Genomic DNA, 21951 nt, shown 5'->3' with positions numbered 1-21951 from the left:
ATACAGGCCCGTCTATGTTTCTATGCCTGTTAATACTATAATTTCAAATAACTACCTATATACCAGGAATATTCCATTTAAAGAATTTTATGTCATTGATCAAGCAAAAGAAATAAATAAAATCCCAATCCCATGTTCAAATTATAAATTGCCAATTAAAATACAATATCTGTGATTTCTAATACAAAATCTTAAATGATTCACCGGTACCGCCTTTCCAACATCTCAATTAAAAATAAAAAGAGAGGATTTGGTTGTTTTTGGATAAATTATCTACAATTTTTTTTAAGAGTTTCTCTCCCACCTCTCCCACAATATCTCAATTTAAATCTGAAAAGACAAAAACCGAATACTTTCCATTGCACTTTGGCTTGAAGCATAGTCACGAAGGGACAAGTTGCCGGATGGTTTGAATTGGTGAAGAGGGATGAAAAAAAAGAGGAGAAAGGATTCTATGTTGCCGGGGATACGGGGTGTAAGAGAAGTCTGAAGAGTTCAAGTTCCCTCCCTTTTATTCATCTTTCTGTGCAAGTTGGATATAAAAAAAGAGGGATAAAAACAACCCTGTCAAATGGTACATAGACATCTTCTCACAAATACAAGTCCAACAGCTCAGCACCCGAATGAACCATTCCCAGAACATATATAGTCAATGATATATACATTGTTCGCCATTTTGAATAGTTGATCAGCGGGGTGCTTTTTCATTAAGAATGAAAAATGATGAGCAATCAATCATAAATTCAGCATTCATTTTGTTGCTGTTGCGCCCGTTGATGGTTGCCGGAGAATAAAGCGTCTTCTGGGGGCTTCGTAATGGCAATCTCCGATGTGCATTAATGTTGAGATACCAATATGAAGTATCTCTTCTTCTCAGTGACGGGGAAAAAACGATGAATAAAAGAATCTTTATTTATTGTGAGGATGCATGAGTTGCGGGCTTTCCGAAGACACTGACACATACCGGGGCTCAGTGTTGGGACTCAGCAAGAAGGCCCAGAGATGGTGGACGAAGAAGAGTGATGGGAGAGGCTTTTGGGATCAACAACAAAAAACACCATGGAATAAGAGAAGTGCCCAACCAATGACATTCTGCATCTCGATCATGTTTTGGGAATTGATGAAGATTTTCGTCTTCATCTTAGAAATCGAATAAAAAATCGACCATTAGGCTTGTCTGAGTTTACAGTACATAAGATTCTTATTGTGAACTAGCTCGAAGTATTAAAAATCTAGAGTTTCAATTTAAGAATTTAGAAAATAAATTCCATAAAATAAATTTCCTTTCAAAATTTCGTCGTAAAGGAGATAATCCAATACTAAGATTGTATTAGCTTTTGGTACATGAGATTCTCATTGTGAACTAGCGTATAATGTGGGAATTTTAGAATTTGAGCTTGAAGTTAAGGCAAGCCAAATTAGTATTTTTAATTTTCAATTAAATTATTTTAACAAAAACTTATCAAAAATGAGGTATATTACTAAAAATATTTAGGAGAAATATAAAAAAATAAAACAAAAACTTTTCGTATTAAGATAAATTTGTTTTTCGCATTCGTCTCATTAGGGCAAGAAATCCAATGATAAGGTTGTATTAGGTTTTGGTAGAAAGGATTCTTATTGTAAACAACTTAAAAATTCGTAAAAAATCTGTTGTGAGTTGAAATATATTCGGAATCTAGAAAAAAAATGAAGTAAATGCATAAAACCGAATATAGGGGAAAGTGCCCAGTGCCCATGCTTCGTACGATCCCAAGCTTCGCAATGAATAATTGGCTGAGATTCTTTATAATCTCAGCCTTTGTGTTCCGAGGTAATATTCGATATCGTTAAATCGGACAGGTATTCGCGACTCAGATCACGAATATCATGCGCTAAAATCGATTTTCGTTTCGTGGTTCTCAATAAATGTAACTCATACCACCTTTATTTTAAAAACTAGAAAAAAATAGGGGAAACTGCTCTTCGTTCGGACTTTTATGCCTTCGAATAATGTGAATTTCTTTTGTTTTTCGTAAGAGATTTACACTAAATTATCACGGAATTATCAACAATTGATGATACGTCAACTAAAATTTAATAGAAATGTGTAAGTCTCTTAGGAAAACTAAAAGAAAATTCACATTATTCGAAGGCATGAACGTTCGAAGGGACAGTACTTTCTCCTGCTCAGTTTTTTAAATATTATATTGCGGGGTCACATTAGTCAGAAACAGAAAGAATTTAGTCATTAAGAAACTTGGGATCATACAAAGGATGGGCACTTTCCCCTAACAACTGTTTGTAGTACAGGTTCAAATCTCTTTCACAATTATCTACAGTAGGGGAGACTGGGGCAAAATTTGTCAAAACGGATATTTTCTTTTTTCACATACTGTCAGAGAATCTGAATAATTTCTATTTAGCATATTTTTATAGGAAATTTCCTGCCCTACAACTTTTTCGAAGTTATTTTTCTCTAACTCGAAAGGAAATGCGCTTTCCGAGCCATTTTCTAAAAGATGATTTTATGGAAATTCTCAAAACAGATGGGGCAAATTTTGTCAGGCGTGGGGTATTTTTTTGTCATTTTCTTCAGTTTTTTTTACGAGTTCTGAATCAAAGAAATATCCAATTGAGATATTTTAATTGACAATTTATTCCTTTATAACTTAATGCAGACCATTTTTTATTATCTAAACAAAAATGTGTTTTTCAAGTTATTTTCCAAAAGCTGTTTTTGGCAAGAAAATTCTCTTCTCCGGCCTAAAAATTGTAGAAGAGCGAATTGGGCGAGTTGAACTGATCGAAATTTCCCAAGTAAATGTCACATAGCAAAACATAGAAAGAAAGGTGGCGGAAAATGTTTTGTGTTTATTGATTTTCAGAAAAATTTAAGCCTTAAAACACATTTGTGATGGTGGGAGTGTTGGAAAATTTTCCAAAAATCATTTAATCTACTCCTGTAGAAATTGTGCTACCTCAGAAATCGTCTGCAGTGTAATCAGAACTAGTGACTGGATGTGCCTTTTCGCCATGTGAAATGTCGAAATTATTCGTTTTTTTTGACAATTATTGCCCCATGCGTTCTGGCAAATTTTACCCCGAGTGGTCATTTTTGATAAAGCTAAACCTGAAGGAAAATCAATCTGAAAATTCGCAAACGGACAAAAGATTCGTCTCTTTTCTTTTGGAAGATATCGAATTTTAAAATTTTAGAATTGACAAATTTTGCCCCAGTCTCCCCTAATCGATTCATTAGAAGTCAAGATATAGCGCGACTCTCATTGTATAAAGACCTCCAAATTTTAAATTTCATTAAAAATTCGAGTCTTGGCATTAAAAATTGGAAAACTCCAAGGTAAACTATACATACACTTTTTAAATATATATTTTTTTAATTTTAATTAAGAGCCTGAGATAACTTTTATCAAATAATGGAAATTTACATTTACTTTAATCTTGCTTGAAAATATTATATATTAAAAAAAATATTCTAAAATTGTTTTTAAAAATGTTGACTAATGGAGTCTATTAGCAATTTCAATTAAGACTGTTTTATTTATTTACAAAGTCGTTTGGCATGCTTAATTAAACTGTGTGGCCGCCATTATTCTAAAGTTAGACCCTCCCACCCCAGTTCTATTCTTGGTGGTGCTAGATTTTTTTCGGTCTCTGCTCTGGATAATTATATTGATAATCAGCTCTTTTAATTAGCATTGTCCATCCCAATACCTTTCATTTTAACATAAAATCGTTAAATTTTCTGTCGCATAACCAGAGGTATAACATTTTGAAATTTATAAACTTCAAATACTCATAGTTCAGGCTAAGTTAAATATAGCCATTCGTCTTTTTCTTTGTGCGAAAACTATTAACGTCACCTTAGTGTTAGACAAATTTACAATGTAATTTCATAGTCTTTTCTCTGAGATATTCAACTTTGAAGTTTAATCCTTTAAAGACGATTGGGACACAGGTGTCCCAAAAAAATATTGTCCATGGCCTTATAAAGTTATTTTTTGCACTATGAAAACAGAAAAATTGATTTTTTTCTGAACCCCAATTTATAACCCTTTCGTCCTTGAAGGATTGAGACTCATTCTTTTGACTTTAGGTCTACTAACGTGGTCACGCGAAGTTAACAAGTTCTATACAGTCATAAATTTTCAAAGACCTTTCATTTGCGCCATTAATCATAGAATTCTGATAATTCTAACCAAAATTAAAACAAATTTAAAAAATATATTTTGAAGAACTATAATATGGATTGGATACGATATCTTACATAGATGGGGCTATTCGGGCTATCAAAATGGAGGGAGGAGAATTTAGCAGCGCCATCTTGTGACATTCGTTCATTATTGAATTGTTCATGAAAATAGAAAAGCTAGGGGGAGGTGGGGCTACATTGATGTACGATTTTTTCACATATTCAAGGATTCACAATTGTTTTGTCTATCTAAACTACATTACGTTAAAGCCCATTTCCCTTTAGAAATATGCAAAAAAATCTCCCATGGCTCAAAGTAGCCTACCTTCCCTTATGGACCTATACGGGAAACCCCTGTAGATCAGCCGAAACGTTTTTGCACCAATTTTGATTATCATAATCGATTTCTTTCGTATTTTTCTAGTCTGAAATTTCTCCGATGACTTTCACATGCCGTGACTATTGTAATAGGCGAGATTACAAGAACGTCATCTAAAAAAAAACAAGAATTGAACCTCAATTTCTGGCCACTGTTGTGAAAGATGATGGCTTGGAAATGGGTTGTTTGATCCCCTATGTGTCGTGTCTCTTTCATCTTGGCTGTTAAATAAAAATTGATGGTCGAGGGGTGGATAAGCAACACTCAATACTCATGGACCAAATGGCATCCATTTTAGAGCTATATGGCATCAGAGAAAATCCACCAGACCACTTTGCAGATGCCATAACCAGTTGATCTTCAACACTTTAAATTTTAACTCCATCGCATTATCTCCTCTTGGATGCAATCTGCATCGGATCGTGATGCTGATGATTACAGCAACAAAAAATCCATTCTCATAAAAAAGCCGCTCTCCTCAGAGACGATTTTCTCAATGAATTCTAGAGTGACGATGTTTAATAGCGGACAGAACATGAGTGTTGAAATGTGAGGATTCAAAAAAAATATCATCTAATGTATTTTTGGCAAAAGTCTTTTGTTTTGCTTCTATTTCTGAGACCAGTAGAATTATTTCTGTGCGGGACTCTGTTTTTCCGAGGTGGTAGCCAAGAAATTCGGAAGTTGTTTTGGAGAAAATGGGTTGAAATTTTGGGTTAGTTGTAGATTACGAAGCAATTCATCATAAAAAAATTTATGATATTTTTTGACGGGAGGAGGAAATGTGTTAATAATTTAAATGATATTCAGGAGATTTTTCAGATCGAGCACAGCTTTGATCTATAAATGATTTCGGATAATTGAAAACTTAACATTTTCTTAATCAAAAACTATCCTATTTTTAATTTCAGAGCCATGTCAGGTGAAACGTTTATTCATTTAGTTTTTTCCTTATATTTTTTTCAATTACTTTTTATTCATACCCTCAAAAGAAACTTCTTTTATGAAAAAAATACAAATAAAATACTGGCGATGGAGTAATTATTAGCTATTAAAGTGTGTGTCTCGGATAATAAATTAAAATTTCAGCAAGCTTGACTTTCAATTTCAAACAGTTTCTAATATTTTACTTAGTATGGCTTTTTTTCTAATAAACAAACAATTTTTAGAAAATATCTTCAAAAAACGCAACGTTTAACACAAAATTAACGAAAGATTGAACGGATGATGTATATATCTCAGCTTCAAATCAGATCTTTTGAATTTTAAAGTTTTAAGTCCTAAATATAAACAATAAAAACAAAATTTTTAAAATGTCAATCCGGAAATATTCGGTGAAATAAATAATAAACATTTAAGATATATCTTCTAATATTTTGGATAAAAGAAAAAAATAGCACATTAAATTATAAAGAAATCAATAAAAACTAAAATTTACTTAAAAATATAACTTTCATAACAGAAAAAATTTCTTTAAGTCGTAAAAATGACCAGTAATATATTTAATAAATTTGGTTAGCATGGTTAGCTTAAAACATAATTGGCAATTGAAAATCTTAAAAACATGAAAATTTTTGTAAAGATGACAATAAGAAAAATAAATGAATCTGTCGCAGTGAAAGAAAGTCTAATTCTATCTTCAGCCAAAATTAGATGTAAAATGTCTCTAAATTAGACTGATTTCTGTAAACATTTGGGTTTTGTATCTAATTAACCTTAACCATTATTCAGAGAACTTTATGGTTTTCAATTACGAAACTCTCTTTTAAAAATTATCGTTTTCATAAATTAATTAGTTCAACTTAATAAAAATGATTAAGTTCTTTTTCCCTAATCTAAATATAATCTCTTTTCTATGAATCTTCTCTCTTTTCTATGAATATGAATCTTTTCTAAATATGAATAATAATATTTTATATTTTAATATTTTATTTTATATTTTCTATATATTATAATATTTTTGGAATATAGATAATGAAGTAAATATAGATGAAATACAAATATAGTATAATATAAATGCTCAAAAGGCAGAGGCTTATTTTATTGTAAAAATAAAAAAATATATATGATTTATTTTATTAATAAAATTTAATTACTGATTAAATATAAAATGAAATTTTATTATTTGTTTTTTTTTTTAATTCTGTATCTCCAAATTGAAAAACCACGTCCTCTGTGAAGTAAGAATTTATTTCTTTTATGTAAAATTGAAAACAGATAAACGGATAAATTTAAAACGGTAAGGGATACACGGGGTTCTTCGATATTCGGATGGTTGGGACCGAAAATGTCAAATAAAAACCCCAGCGAGGAGGATTTTTTGACTTTTTCGTGTATTTGACAGGTGTCACTCGAACATCGGAGAGCTGTATTGGAGAACCCTTCTGCTTTAGGGGGCAGTGGGGCACCTCTGAAGTAGGGCAGATTCGTAATTGGGCTTATTCTCCCATTACTGCTCGAACTCAAAGATAGAGCAGTTATATAATCTGCTTTTTTTTCAACTTATTACCGTTGTGGAGCTTAAACGGTAAAAGATATCAACTTCAGGTCTTCGGTGACTGCCTACCATCCCTTAACCCCCAAACCGTCCCCACCAAAACCATGTTTTTCTTTCTCAAAATTGACCCAGAATTTTCCAATGACTTTCGGATATGTTTTGAAGGTAGTCCAGACCAACATTTAGTTCTAACATACCTATGATCGGAAAATTCGCCATTTTGAAATATTGCAAATCAAAGGTGAATCACTTTAGAGGGCACATTTTAACCGGTTTGGTTAAATTTAGATTTTTTTTAAAGGTTTGGACTTGTCTTATCAATTCAATTTCTTATCAGTCCTCACTCCTCAGTTCTTATCAGTGCTGGATCATCCCATTTTATTTACGCGTAAGTCTATTACTTCTCACCCAATTGTCTAGTTCAAAATTGTTTTTCGATTTGCGAATGAATTTAATCGTTAATAAACCTGTATACACTCAAAAACTATGCAAAAAGATAATTGACGGGATAAGTTTATCTTGTGAGTTCGAGCATTCAGTACAGCTGGGACGCTTTGTCATTTCTTTTTTTTAAATAGAATTGAGCCTAATCATGATGTAAATTAGCTTCGAAATTGGTTTGTTTAGCTAAATTATTTCATAATAAGGCCCAGTTTCATTTAAAAATAGAAGGAAAAACCCAATTTCAAAGCTGGTTTACTTCAAAGATCTCTCACTTTCCCCTATTGGATCCAAAAGGGCCTATTTAACTCAGGCTGATCCTTAAAGCATATTTAATTGTCAAAATTTGGCAGTAAAGGACTAGATAAAGGAAACCTGTGCAAAGGACCTCTAATCGGTGATCCTTACGTCCTAGACAGGCTTGCGACTTAAGCCGGGAGACGGCTTAGTGGGAAACTGATGGGAATGTAGTCTAATAATTTTTTTCGATTATTTTGATCATAATTACGATAAGCTGTGTCTCGACTTAAGCCATAGGTCTGTATTTTGGTTTAACCATGGCTTGGTTTAGCCATTTGTATTAACTTCTCTAATATCTTATCTTACAAGATTCTAGGCAAACTTTTGACTTAGATTATAAGAAGAAACTATACAAGATCTGAGCTAAACCTATGGTCTAAGCCCGTATTAGGCATACCTCCTAAGACGTTTTTGCTCTTTTAGGTTACCATTTGGAAAATGCATAGTATTTATTAAGATTTTAATCATTTTCCAACCTGTAAGGTTGACTGACTGAAAACCCATAAATCCACTTAAACCTTTCGGCTGCTCTATCATTCTGTTAGTAACTTTTGTCAATTCTTCCATCCATGAGAAAAAATTGTTCCTCCGGTGCGGCTCTAAAGTGAGTCTTAAATGAGCCATCAGACAGAAATGAAACAAATACTCATTTAACAAATTAAAAGCAACCTAATCCTCATTTATCAAAGCCACGACTTTTTTGATGATTTCTTCTATAAATACGTGGTTAATTCTCTCAACTTTATTTTTTCACGCCGTATTTTTAGACAGGCTTTTCGCCTTCTTCTTCTACGCCATGTTTATGGCATCCCGAACAGGTTGACTTGAAAATCATGATGAAGGTTTGAAATTATAAAAGATGATTTTTTTTTCTCCTATACGTCCATTTCTTCATTCTTGGCTGATATATTGAAAATCGACTAGGACATTTTTCATCTCTTATGGTGAGAAAAACTGGTTTCAAGTCTCTCGTCTTTTGTGTGATTTAAGAAAACTCAACAGAGATATCCATAAATTCATCTTCTTCTCACTCTTTTCAAATGAATATCTCATTCTTGCATTTGGTTTTTTAGATTTCGATGCGATTGATGTTGGACAGAAATATTTGATAAAGTCGAAAAATATGCTACAATTTTTTTTCTCTCTCTCTTTTGATTATTTTTTGTCCTCCTGGTCAAGATGGACTCTATTGGGAGTTTTTTTTTCTCCAAACATAATTCAAATGGTTTCGGTTAAGTGAGGTCGAAGAACGTTCTCAGGGAGGGGTGGAATGCTATAGGGCAACCCGACTGGCCATATTATAATGAAAAATTCTTCAGTACAACCCTTGTCACCGTCACATTGAAAGCGACACCAGACACACATTTTACGTCTACTTAATAGAATTTTATAGAGTAAGGCACACACACTACCAATTTTCTATGTTGGCCTGATGGTTTCCTGAATGCCATCATGATGTAGCCATCAGAAAGAGAAGGCAAAACGAACAAGAACCCAAAAGAGACCCGTCACCAGCATATCAAGTCCTACACACACGCACCCATCCAGAAGTGCTGGGGACACGGAAATTTATGTCCTCAGCCGGCAAAGCAATGGCCTCCTTATATATTTATTGCGCATATCATTAAAAATGTTAGCCCTCGCATATATACATCACTGAGGGGGTGTCGAGGGTGGAAAAGGAACTGCTCGTGTTACCCAAACACAAAGCTCCAAAATGCTCATCCTGGATCGTTGGACAAAGATGGGGGAGATTCGCACTCTCCGAATTTTGGTTAACAAGATATGAACAACATGAAATTTTCCTTCTGGAAAACATTAAACATGACATTCCGGAACAAGCCCCTACAGGGGTAGTTGGAAAGACCTTTAAATTGGGCAAATGTACGCCTTGAATTGGCTTTGGGAATCCATTTAAACTTCAATCTGGATTATGATCTGGGAATTGTAAAATCTCGAACGATACTGGATTATTTAAAGACTATCTTATACCAGATTTTTATAGTTTGATCTGCTTCTGCTTTAATAAAAGTACAATCAAACAGGTCTTGGTATAATTCACTATCCAGCGACCACACTTAGCTGAAAAAAGCAGCGTTTTCAGCATATTTTTGCTGAGTCGATCAGCTAAAATATGCTGACCAGTCAGCAGTGCTCGATCAAAAAGTACTAACCAATTATATCACTGAGAGAAATCCGAAAAAGTTAAAATAACATTCCGGAAATGATAATTTTATTCTGCAGTATTGATCCGAAATCTGTGTAAATATTACAGTAGACTCTTTCAAATTCGGGCATATAGGACCGAAATGTCAGCCGAATTAGACAGAAATTCGGGCGACATGTGCATATAGATATTGAGTTTACGCACTGATATATATCGTAAATTGCATGAAAATCCCTCAATAATGCAAAATCATATCAAAACTAAGACAAACCATGCTAAATTTGAGCATATTTGATTCATTTGATAATCATAATCAAACTTGAAAAATGACAACAAACTTTTTTCAAATGTAACCGCTGCCCGAATTAAAAAGTAGCCCGATCTTAAAAGAGCCGAATTTGCGAGAGTCTACTGTGCCCCTTTTAGGTGTATTGGGGGTTAAAGTTACCCTTTTTCATGTTAATTTTACCCTTAAAAAGGTGTAAAATTAACATTAAAAAATTTTGATATATTTTTATACCTAAATAGTGTTAAAGTTATGAGGAAAAAAAGTTAATCGCACTCCGTTTTTTTTCTCAGTGATGGAAATGGTAATACCCCGAGAGTATCAATTTAAAGTTAGCCGAATTGAATGCGATTAGCATCTGGTGCTCGCTGAATAGTAACGCAAAACCGTTTTTATCCTTATAACGAAAATCTTTGTAGAGTGTTGACTTACTAAAAGTCGATATCTATTACCGTATAGCCTCTAGACCGGTAGTAATCATACGGACAAATAATCCGTACTAATGCAAAAACGGTTGAGAACCAAACTGCCATATTGGAAATCTTAATACCTTTCGAAAAAAACTATAATTGATCCAATCGGTTGAGAAAGAAATCTTGATTAAAGTAGTTAAGGAAACAGTACCAAATTTCAGCATAGTTGTATGGGTTCTGAATTCAATCAATTGAAATTTTATCTCTTATTTTTTCAAATTGAAAATTTAATTTGAAATTGAAAATGAGAAAAGAGATAATCACAAATATATCTAATTTTTAATTTAAATCGATTTTTTTTGTTACAACTTTTCCAGGTGTATCGCTTAAAACTTTTTATATAGTCTATCGGCATTTTTGTCTCTAAATTTTTTTAATACATACATATATACATAATAGAGGTTGCTTTCCTAATTCTCTTAGCCCTTGGCCCTTCCGGAATTCTACCAATGTATTTTCCAAATCATCCCGTTCATAGAGGCAACATTCCTTTTGTTTTTTTTTCTTTTTGAAGAATGAAAAGAAAAACTGGAAACTTATAGAATTTTAAGGAAGTAAGAAAATAGCCGTAATAGTAAGCTAACTGAAATAAAGTACAGTTCCAGTAGGTATCTCTTACCATTTAGCCCCTAAACCGGTCATAAGTATACGAACAAGTAAGCAATGTTGACGCAACGCAAGATCGATTGAAGTCAAAGCTGATCTAATGTAAATTTTGAAATCTTTCGAAAAACACTAATATTGATAAAGTCAATTGAAAAATAAAACCTTTTAGAGCGGTTAGATTTTGATTTTGAAAGAATTCAATCTGGCGAATTTTCCGGTCATTAGGCGATCCGGTCAGGGTGAAAGCTTTAACAACAATTAATATGTAGCACCTCAGTATTAAGTTTTCAAATTTTAAATTTCAGTTTCAGGCTTAGCTCAGTGCTGTTCATCTTGAATATTCGCCTTTTTAAATACAAATATTTAAATATTCTATTTCTAATTATCTAAATATGAAATAATTTCAATAATTCTTATTATAAAGAGAATTATTTGCTCAATATCTTGCTTACTTGCAGTATTTATTTGGGTTTTACTTGGATTCAAGTATTTTACATATAATATTCAATTCAAGATTTTTATTTCTTTAGATTTTATTTGATCCTGGAAATATTTTCTCGGTCATAGAATTTTTTATTTTGGTTACAAAAAAATTTATATTGGCAAATAATGCACCTTTTTTAGTATTTCTTTCAATATTTTATTTTTCACTATTCATTTTCTATCCTTTTTTCTAAATGTTTTGTTCTTCAGTAGTCTGATGCTTTCTTGCACTTCTTTTTCCTTGAAATCAGTACGTTTGACCACAAAATAAAACCAAAGATTCTAGGAAAACTTGTTGAGAATACTTTTAATACACTGATTTATTACCAATATATAATTTGTTCTTGTTCACTTTTAAAATAGGTATTGAAGTATTCACACATGCAAGTTTGTATTTGAAAAATTTAACGATTTTCACTCCAATTAATTTCGAATTCGGTTGAGAAAATACAAGAAATTGAATCAAATTTAATCATAAATATTCTTATTAGACACCATACCACTTTTTCATGATTTGACTTAACACTTTTTGAAAAGCTTTTTCTAGAAATAAGAAAGCATATTCATACTACAATAAATAAATAAATAAATTCATTTATTCTTTATTTAATGTCAAAAAAAAATCTAGAGTAAAAAAAAGCGCAAGGAAACTTATAGGGTGGTGGCATTCCTAATAGCCGGTCTTTACTTGTCGCCTTGTCACAATTTTTGTCAGAAAATTATTCTAAAAACCAATAAATGTCTAATGTTCTATCATCTTACATCAAATGTTTTTAATTACAATATTTTCAAAGTTTCTTGCGAGGAGGGTCATAAGTAAAGACAGGCCATAAGTAGCCTTATGGCCTGAAGATGAAGTAGTTTAGCGTCACAAATGATCTGTGGAGCTAAATTTTATCATGGTAAGATCCAATTTTAATTGAAAAAAGAAACAAAAAAAACCCAATTTCAAAGCTGCCTCATTACAAAAGCGCCCCTTTTCTTTCATATTTGAAATTATTTGAAGTTTAATTTCAATATCCGAAAATTAACTAAGATCAGGATAAAGAATTGTAGCAAAGTACTACAATATTTTTTTTGAATCCGTTTGATTTTGAAGAAATCCCTTCAAAACTTAAGAATCAGGTAAGGTAAAGCTGGAATGCTTTAGGGCCATTTCACACTTGATTTTGGAATAGGCATAAAAAGATTAAGTCTAACTAAATTATTGTCCTGTAAGCCTAATTTGGTTATCGAATACTTAAAAAATAGTTTACAAAACCGAATTGCAAACCTAAATTAAAGTAAGGGGAAGTGGGGCACTTTTGAAAGTGTGGCACCTTTGAAATTGGGATTTTTCACCTATTTTTAAATAAAATTGAGCTATGTCGTAATGTAATTTAGCTTCTCAATCTGTTTGTGCAGCTAAGTTATATCACGATAAGGCTCAACTTCATTTAAAAAATATGTGAAAAATACCAATTTCAAATGTACCCCTTTTTGAAAGTGCCCCACTTCCCCCTAGGTGCGGATGATACAGGGGAGAGCCGGTATGTTTAAGATACTATATTTTTGAAGCATCATTTCCAAAACTCAAAGAAATATATTGAAGTTTTGTATAGCACTTGGGCTAAGATGGGGTAATTCGGAATCATGTTCATTTTGGAATTATCTCACTGTTTCAGATGATAAAAGAGAAAAAGAAAACAACGAAGAAGTACTAAAATTTACATTCGAGAGTACTTCTTCATTGTTTTTACCTTTTGCCATCAAAAACTGTTAGGAAATCTCACAGTTTCAAATTAGGTATTGTTCCAAATTACCCCATCTTACCCTAGTATACTCAATAATATAGAGACTTTAGTAAAATAACTCGATTAGTGGTATTTACATTTATTCACATTTATTTAAATAATCAAAGAATAATCCACCGAATCTCAAACAACTAAAAATCACCCTACCTATATTGTTAATTAAACTATCTTTCCGATATTTGATAAGCTTACAAATACATCTTTGATTTTTAATAACCTTTAAAATTTACTGTAAAATATTTAAAATCTCAAAAATGTCTTTCATTTAAACTATTCTTAAGGCAATGTTCAGCATAAAGTTATATGAGCATCATACCTAAGATTTATCCATATGGCTTAACTGATCAAATTACCAATCAAGCGAAAAAATTCGAACTTCGTATCAACTTCGTAATTTGTTTTATCAGATTTTCGAGAATCATTGCAATTTATTATTTTAAAGCTGTAGGGCAAAGTGCTCTCCCTTTGAACGTTCATGCCTTCAAATTTCTTGTGTTTTTCATAAGAGATTTACACTAAATTATCACGGAATTATCAACAACTGATGATACGCCAACTAATATTTAATAGAAATGTGTAGGGGAAAGTATTCTCCCTTCGGACGTTCATGCTTTCGAATAATATGAATTTTCTTTTATTTTTCTTAAGAGACTTGCACACTTTTATTAAATATTAGTTAGCTTATCATCAATTATTGATAATTGCGTGATAATTATTTGTATTTCTCTTAGGGAAAATAAAGGAAATTCACATTATTCGTAGGCATGAACGTTCGAAGGGAGAGTACTTTCCCCTGAGTCAGAGGTGTGCAAGAACCGTTGAAACCGGATAAACGTCAAAATATGTTTGTTCAAATAGCGTTTTGATCACTGACGTACAAGTTTCATTTGACGTTTTTTCGGTTTCAAACGGTTCTTGCACACCTCTGCCCTAAGTCTTTTAGGAAAACTAAAATAAAATTCACATTATTCGAAGGCATGAACGTTCGAAGGAAGAGTACTTTCCCCTAAATTAAAGGTCTGAGCAAAACGTACAGTCTAAAGACCGGTTTTTCTAATAAATTTCCTGGCTATTGGCTAAATTTGGTATCAAGCCCTATAGGGCTCCAAAAACCGATAAAGATTCCATCTCAAACCGGTACAGAAAAAAAGAACTAGTCTGATCAAAAACCACGATTTTCCATCACAGCACTTGATACAAGAAGCCAGACCGCCAAAAAAGCTCGTCGACTGATTAAACAACACATTGAATATGTGCTAAACTATTGACCACTATTAGAGAAGCGAGAGAGCGGACAGGCCGAAACATGAAGAGGAGGTAGACCATGAAAAATGGATTTTCATTACGTCCCAATCTGGTGAGCCTATTAAAAACAATTTGCCAAATATGTTGCGCACAGTGGTGGCAAAAAAGAGCTCCACCAAGCTAAAAAGCCATCCTGCGAACCTGAGTTGGGGGTGGATGGTGCTTTTTTTTTGGTCGGTCGAAATCTATTGAGTCGTATATTGCAGTTTTTGGCCGAAAAAAAACCGGCTCATAAACGCCTTTTTTTTGTGCAAAATTATTTAGAGGCTATCTGTGAAAATGATTGGCAAGGCATAGTGATTTGTATTTAAATGCCATGAGACTCTGTTCTAATCAATTATCACTTGATTGCACTTTGCATAGGAACATTGCTCAGATACATTGCTCAAGAAACTGCGGGGGGACAGGCTGTCAATTAACAAGTGATGCAACAATTTATCTCTGTCTCATTGCAAAATTATGCAAATTGTATGTGAGTCATGGTATCGCTAGTCACACTTTTCACTCTTGAGGAAAATTTTTAAAGAGAAAAATAACTCACTTTTTGCTATGATTTTCACAATTTCCATGGGATTTTGCCAAAAAAAAACCCACGAAGATGTAGCTCTGCAAGCACTAACAATTCCAAAATGTCTCAAGTTTCACCAGTTTTGAGAGAAAAGGATACCCCCTTTTTGATAAGATTGCAATTCTAGACACCAACTATTATATATGCACTATCTCCGTATACGAAATTTTGCAGAACATTTGGACACAGAAGCTTTCAGCATTATCACATTATCAGTAACATATTTTTAAGCGTTTTCACAACATATCTTTGTATACCAAAAATTGCCTGATTTTCCACACAAAAAAAAAATTTCCCGCCCTTGATTGTTTTTCAGTATCCTTTTGTTGGAGCAATTGATAGCATCAGGGTGTTTTTTTTTGCCAAACCGCGGAAATTGCAAATGAACCGGAATGCCGGACAAAAAAATTGTGAGTTTATCGATGGGACGAGTGGTTTTTTTTATAATGTTGCACAGTAAAAAATCACTATGTACTCAAAATTGGCTATTAACACGATATAGAGTACAACGTGCTCTTAAATATTGGAGCAATTTGCAATATATGAGGTCACTAGATGTCACCATAAACCTACACGCACTGAATTAACTCGGGATAGCTCGACCACTGACGCTCCGCGGAAGTCAGATGCCTAAATGCTGTTTTGTCATTATCACTTCTGAGGAAAATCTCAAGACGGATTTTGGGTTAAATGAACCAATCCACTGTATTTAGAACCTTCATACACCATTCAACCCGGACCTTTTCGGTTCTGTCACTCAAAACAAAAACGATTCCAATTGACTGCAGGCCTATGCCGAAGTTCAGATGTTTCGGAGACGGTATTATTGTTTTCGAAAACTTGGTATGGTGTTTCTAAAAAAAAAAGGTAAAATTCAAAATGCGCGCGACACTTTGCATGTGTCCAATAAGTTTCAAAATCGCTGACTGACTAACCACGGCTGGGAGAAGCTTTCCACATGAGCACAGAGGCTACACATTTTTGAGCTCGTGTGATCACACGATACGACAACTACATCGCTGGTAAAACAAGAATGATGCAAATATCCATGGCTCTCTCGGCTGCAAGAGCGCAAAGTCATAGATGTTGGTGTATTGGTATGCCCACTACATTCAAAGATTGGAGCTTCAATACTCATAACCATGAGCCTCCCAAAACGTACATATACCACCGAATCTTCGAACATGATGGACCCTTGTGATGTCAACCGGGTGGCAATGGGGTGGCAACCGGGTAGCAATAGCAGATGCATATGATACTACCACCCAATACCCCTCGAAGAAAAAATAAATATCTAGATATATTTTCAAAATACCCCCCAAAAATCCCCCCACCGGAGTGGAGTTGGTATTTGTGGCGCAGGCACTATGCATAACAACAAGTGCTAGATGCCCCCATTGCTGCGCCGTTCTAACACAAAACAAGAAGACAAGCTATCAAAAAGCTTATACTCCATGTGGGCAAATTCTCCGCATAGTCTTTCTCTCTGAGAGATGTCAGGCTTTTGTGTCATATTGACAGATAGGAGGAGCGACAGCGACGGGTCCACCCCTCTTCATTACCACTCGGTACATTTTCGTGCACCACTCGCCATAAATCGCTCTAATCGCTCGATTAACACACAAGATACACAAACTCTCTCTCTCTCGCTCTCTCATTCTCCTCAATACACACGTCCGTACGTCCGTCTATGTGTCATACACATATACCTATGTAGTAGTCCACAATCTATGGTTGACAGAAAGTGCTCTTGTGAAACAGTTCCCGTAAATTTTTCAAAATACTCCAAGGACCAGGCATTTCGGGTAAGTCACCTCTTTGATCCACCATCCTGACCACTTTGCCCATCTCATTCACTTGAAAGCCACCCAACAGCCCTACATCCCTCCAAGATCCCACAACTAAACCTTTTCGCCAATTCCACCCAATCTCCCTCACCGGGAATGAGAATCTCACAAAATTCTGACAGAAAAACACTCAATAAGTCAAACATTGTGGGTGAACCAGGCAAAAAATCGTGTGAAAAAGCATAAAACATTGATTATTCATTTATAGGGGTACATAACCCCACTTTTTTCTCGCGTCGTCTCTCCCTTGTATCCCAACACAAGCGCACCCATGTATACGTCACACGCACACAAGTCAAATGGCTAAAGTGGAATCAGAAACACACAACTACTGTGACGTGCGCCGAGCCAGAAATGTCAATCTATCAGTCATTTTGAGAGCGACAGACGGCAGCGAATGCGCGCACTGTAGCACCGCCCTAAGGATAGGTGTGGCCTACTTATAGTTCTTCTTCTCTTCACAGCCATCATACCCAACAGTGATAGCTTCACTCAAATAATTGACATGGATTATTTATTAATATTATGGCGACGACTTTTAAAATATCACTCGAGACGATTCTTGTCTGGCTTTTGTTGGACTTCTCTCTCTTTTCACACAAATTCCACTTCTCAATCGATTTACGATTTCACTATTGTAGGCTACCACCCCATACTACTCGCCCTATTCTACCCATTCTTCCCATTCTCCCCCATCTATCCCCTATCAAGTACGTAATATCATCCAAATATGCACTTTTTCTCATCGACTTCTCTCTAGTTCGATTTTCATCCCAATTCCCTATGCAAAGCTATTTTGAATGTCAGAGAATTTGTCCAGAAGTTTGAGATTTTATTTTTTCTCCCCGAAACACTTTACAACCACCAACAAAATATCACCCATACCACTTTGGATTTAGGTTCAACTACACTGCTAAAAACTCGTTTGCTCTGTCGTTTTTTTTTTCATCGCCCCACGACTTCTTCGTGTCTGTTTTCTCGTTCACCATCTAATTCAGAGTGTTGTCATTGATAAATTTTCTCACGACAGTGAGAAATACCGTGACTGATGAGAAATTGAATTTCGATTGGACTACAAATCTAATGGATAGGGGTCTGGAAATAGAAATGTTGGATCTGGTTTTCGAAAAGTTCGTGTGAACATTTGATAATTCGGAAATGATTTCGGATATTTGTCTGAATTGGAAAGTGCCCATGCTTCGTACGAACCTAAGACAGACCAGAGGATTAGTCGAGAGACGGCTTAGCGTAATTATATTCGAAATATCGATTAAACTACATTTCTATCATTTTTCACTAAGTCGTCTCTCGACTTAAGTCAGGGGAGTGGCATGAGCTCTGAAAAATGCGACCGATTTTAATGTAAATTTTCCCTGTTTTCGTACACAAATTCACGAGATATCTCCAAAACTACGTAGGTTGCCAATTTGGGGTTTTCGGTTGCCTATTCTATACTAAATTGGCTTTTATTTCGTATTACTATTATTTTCTAATTCATTCTACACTGACAGAAAACAGATAATAAACCCAAAAGTTTTTTCGGCGCGCTAGAATCATATGGGATACCTAGGAAATGTCATGCCCCTGGCTTAAGTCGTAAGTGTGTCTAGGGCATCAGCATCCAAATTACTAAATCTTTTCTATGTTTCGCAATAAATGTGAGTCATTACACCCATATTTTAAAAACTAGGGGAAAGTCTCCTGATTGCGGAGTCACACTTATTCGGAAACATTGAAAAAATGTGTGTCATTAAAAGCTTGGAAATGTACAAAGCATGGGCACTGGAAACTCAGATAACACGTAATTACTGACAAATCAACCTAAAATTTAAAAACTTCACTAAAAGTTGAAAAATTTAATAAATAAATCCAACAAAAATCGATCTTTCTAATTCGTTTGTTCAAAATCTCGAAAATCTGAAAGTCGGAAAATCCAAATTTTAGTATAAGAAAGCAGAAAATTGGTTGAGATCTAAACAGGGGTATGATATTTCCTATCTATCCCATATGTTTTTATCGTGTCGAAAAAAACAATCGAATTTATAAGCTATTTTCTACTATTGTAGGATAAAATAGCAAAAAAATATATATAAACGAAATAAACGCCAAGTAAATATTGAGCAATCAATCAAAATTCTCAAAGTGACATAGTTTTGGAGGTATCTCGTGAAATAACATACGAAAACAGGATAAAATTACACTAAAACCGGTTGCTTTACTCAGGGCTTGTCACCTATTGGACTTAAACCTATATTGTCTTGAACCCACTTGAGTCTACATTCTAGAAAATAAGTTCATAAGTATATTGAAAATGATTATTATGTTTTTCCTTTACTTGAAGCGCGAAATATATAATTTAAAAAAAATTGTTTACGTATCGGCAAATTGACATGTAGTCATTTTGAACTTAATGGTAGAGCTTTACCTTGAAGTTAAAACTAGTATTGCCCGATGCAACATAGTCGAGATACCGCTATCACCGCTATCTAACGGTTTAAGCCAAAACTAACTCATTATCAGGATTTTTACGATCAGGACCATGCAAAATTCCCAAAAAATACATAAACTACTATTCGCAAAATATTACAAGAAGTAGTAGGGGCTTTAGTAGCTCATTGAGTAATATACGGATTTCCGACTGGATGGTTAGCCAAGTTCTTGAAGATCCTAAAATCCTAAATAACAAACAATATTAATGTTTTTTTTATCTGATGTATCATATTTTCCCTTAGTACTAAACCTACCAAGACCGGTCAAATTAACCGGTTTAAAAACTTTTTAAAATGATTTAAACGGCACAATGTCGCTATCAAATTCTATGAATTTCTTTCAAGATGCATTTAATATATTTTTCAGTGTTTAATTCTAATTTTACTGCTCGAACTCGTTTTTTCTCTTTTACAAAGGGCCACTTTACTTTATAAAGTATGGTTTTTCGTAAATACTTAGGACTCAGTCTCAATTGGTATTAAAAACCTAACATTTTACAATAAAAAATTGTTTATAATTTAAGACACAAAACGGAGCGATTTTTAAACTTTGTTGGATCAGTATAAAAAAATATTAAATACATTTTAATAAGGTGCTTTTCAATATTTTAAAGTGAATATTAATTTTTCTTAGAATACTTCTTTCTGTTTAGAAAAACTGTTTTTTTTTGTTTACCCTTTTGTTGTATATAATGCTCAAGATAAAACTTAGATCTTTAATCGTTTTTTACTTTAAAAATATATGTCATGGCTTTATTATGAACTGCTTTTATAATTTTTTTAGGCTTTTGCAGCTTTATTTTTGTAAGATTTCAATGTTCCAAAAATGAGTTTTTTTTATTTATTTTGGAAACTGTCTTTTGAAGATAGTTAAGAAAGTGTGGACCTGATAAAATAGGAAAAATGTTTACGTATTCTGCAGCAATTTCAAGGTTAGGGCTTATTACAATTAACCCACTAGTTTATGATTTTGAAAGTGGACCTTACTGGTTATTTGAATTAAAAATTTAAGCCAATTTATATCATCAACTACAATACGGCTACCGTCGACTTTACGATCAATCTTTCTAGAAAAAGATCCATAAAAAATACACTGGTAAAAATAAAAGGGTCAAATTGACCCTTTTCCAAAGGATGGATCATATTTGACTCTTTGAAAGGGTCACCAGGTACCCTTCGAAAGGGTCACGGTTTTGACATCTATTTAATTCCGGAATAAACGAATAAAAAAACAATGAAAAAGTGATCTTTGGTGTTCGCTCAGATGAGAGAAATATGATATCAGTAATAAGTTTACAATAAAACATGATTATTCGTGATAAATGTACATACTAAATTTCAAGAGATACAAAAGTGAACCTTTCAAAGGGTCAAATACGATCCATCCTTTTGAAAAGGGTCAATTTGACCCTTTTATTTTTATCAGTGTAGGCCTACAAAAACGTATTAACAGTATATACCATATCATCAGAAACTGCATTACAAATTTATTTAAATTTAGTAAAAATTTACAAAAAATAATAAAATAAAAAAACAGATGTTTTAATTTAGGAAATAGGGTAAATTAAGCTAATTCAAAACCTGCTCCAAATGGAAATTTTTCGCTATTCCAAATGGAAACGTCATTGTTTTCATGAAAAATACAGTACTTAATTACTATATTTATATATTTTCCATACCTCAGTTTCATTATTTAGTTAATTTTGCTCCAAATAAAGCGAAAATCCATTCATATCCACAAATTTTAATTTGTTAATTTCTCAGAAAAATTAAAAGTGTACCTTTTCACCATCGAATTTTTCATCGATCGACCGTGTTTTCCAATGAGAAACACAATGAGGTGACCGTTGTTTGTTCGTTTCGTTCAACATTTATGTCATATATTTGTGGCTTATTTTAGTTAAATTAAGTGCTAATCTTTATTGTTAACGGTACGTGAAGTTTTAAAATGAAATAATTACCTGAACAAAAAGGGTTTTTCTGAAGTGTCTACAAATGCTTCAATAGGAAACCCCGGAAATATGAGTTTTTGGAGGGATTTTCTTATTGTTTTAGATGGGAAAGGAGAAAAGACCAGGAATAAGAACAAATCTTGCACTCAAGAGCAACTCAACAAGGTTTTGGA

The 21951-nt window shown here is 33.5% G+C and overlaps 2 protein-coding genes across 2 annotated transcripts in view; one reads left to right on the top strand and one right to left on the bottom strand.

Moving 5' to 3' along the window:
• The window catches only part of LOC129798472 (protein tiptop), a 359823-nt gene extending 343406 nt beyond the window's left edge, over positions 1 to 16417 (bottom strand). Inside the window, exon 1 of the mRNA XM_055841626.1 lies at positions 15464 to 16417. The gene's annotated coding sequence lies outside the window, so the exon portion shown is untranslated. The remainder of the gene's footprint in view (positions 1 to 15463) is intronic.
• Positions 16418 to 17203: 786 nt separating this feature from the next.
• The window catches only part of LOC129798470 (zinc finger protein with KRAB and SCAN domains 7-like), a 41695-nt gene continuing 36947 nt past the window's right edge, over positions 17204 to 21951 (top strand). Inside the window, exon 1 of the mRNA XM_055841623.1 lies at positions 17204 to 17295. The gene's annotated coding sequence lies outside the window, so the exon portion shown is untranslated. The remainder of the gene's footprint in view (positions 17296 to 21951) is intronic.

The sequence above is a fragment of the Phlebotomus papatasi genome, chromosome 1, assembly GCF_024763615.1.
Source record: "Phlebotomus papatasi isolate M1 chromosome 1, Ppap_2.1, whole genome shotgun sequence".
Taxonomy (NCBI): Eukaryota; Metazoa; Arthropoda; class Insecta; order Diptera; family Psychodidae; genus Phlebotomus; species Phlebotomus papatasi.
Note: the sequence above shows the minus strand (reverse complement) of the source record. Positions and strands in the feature narration are given on the sequence as shown.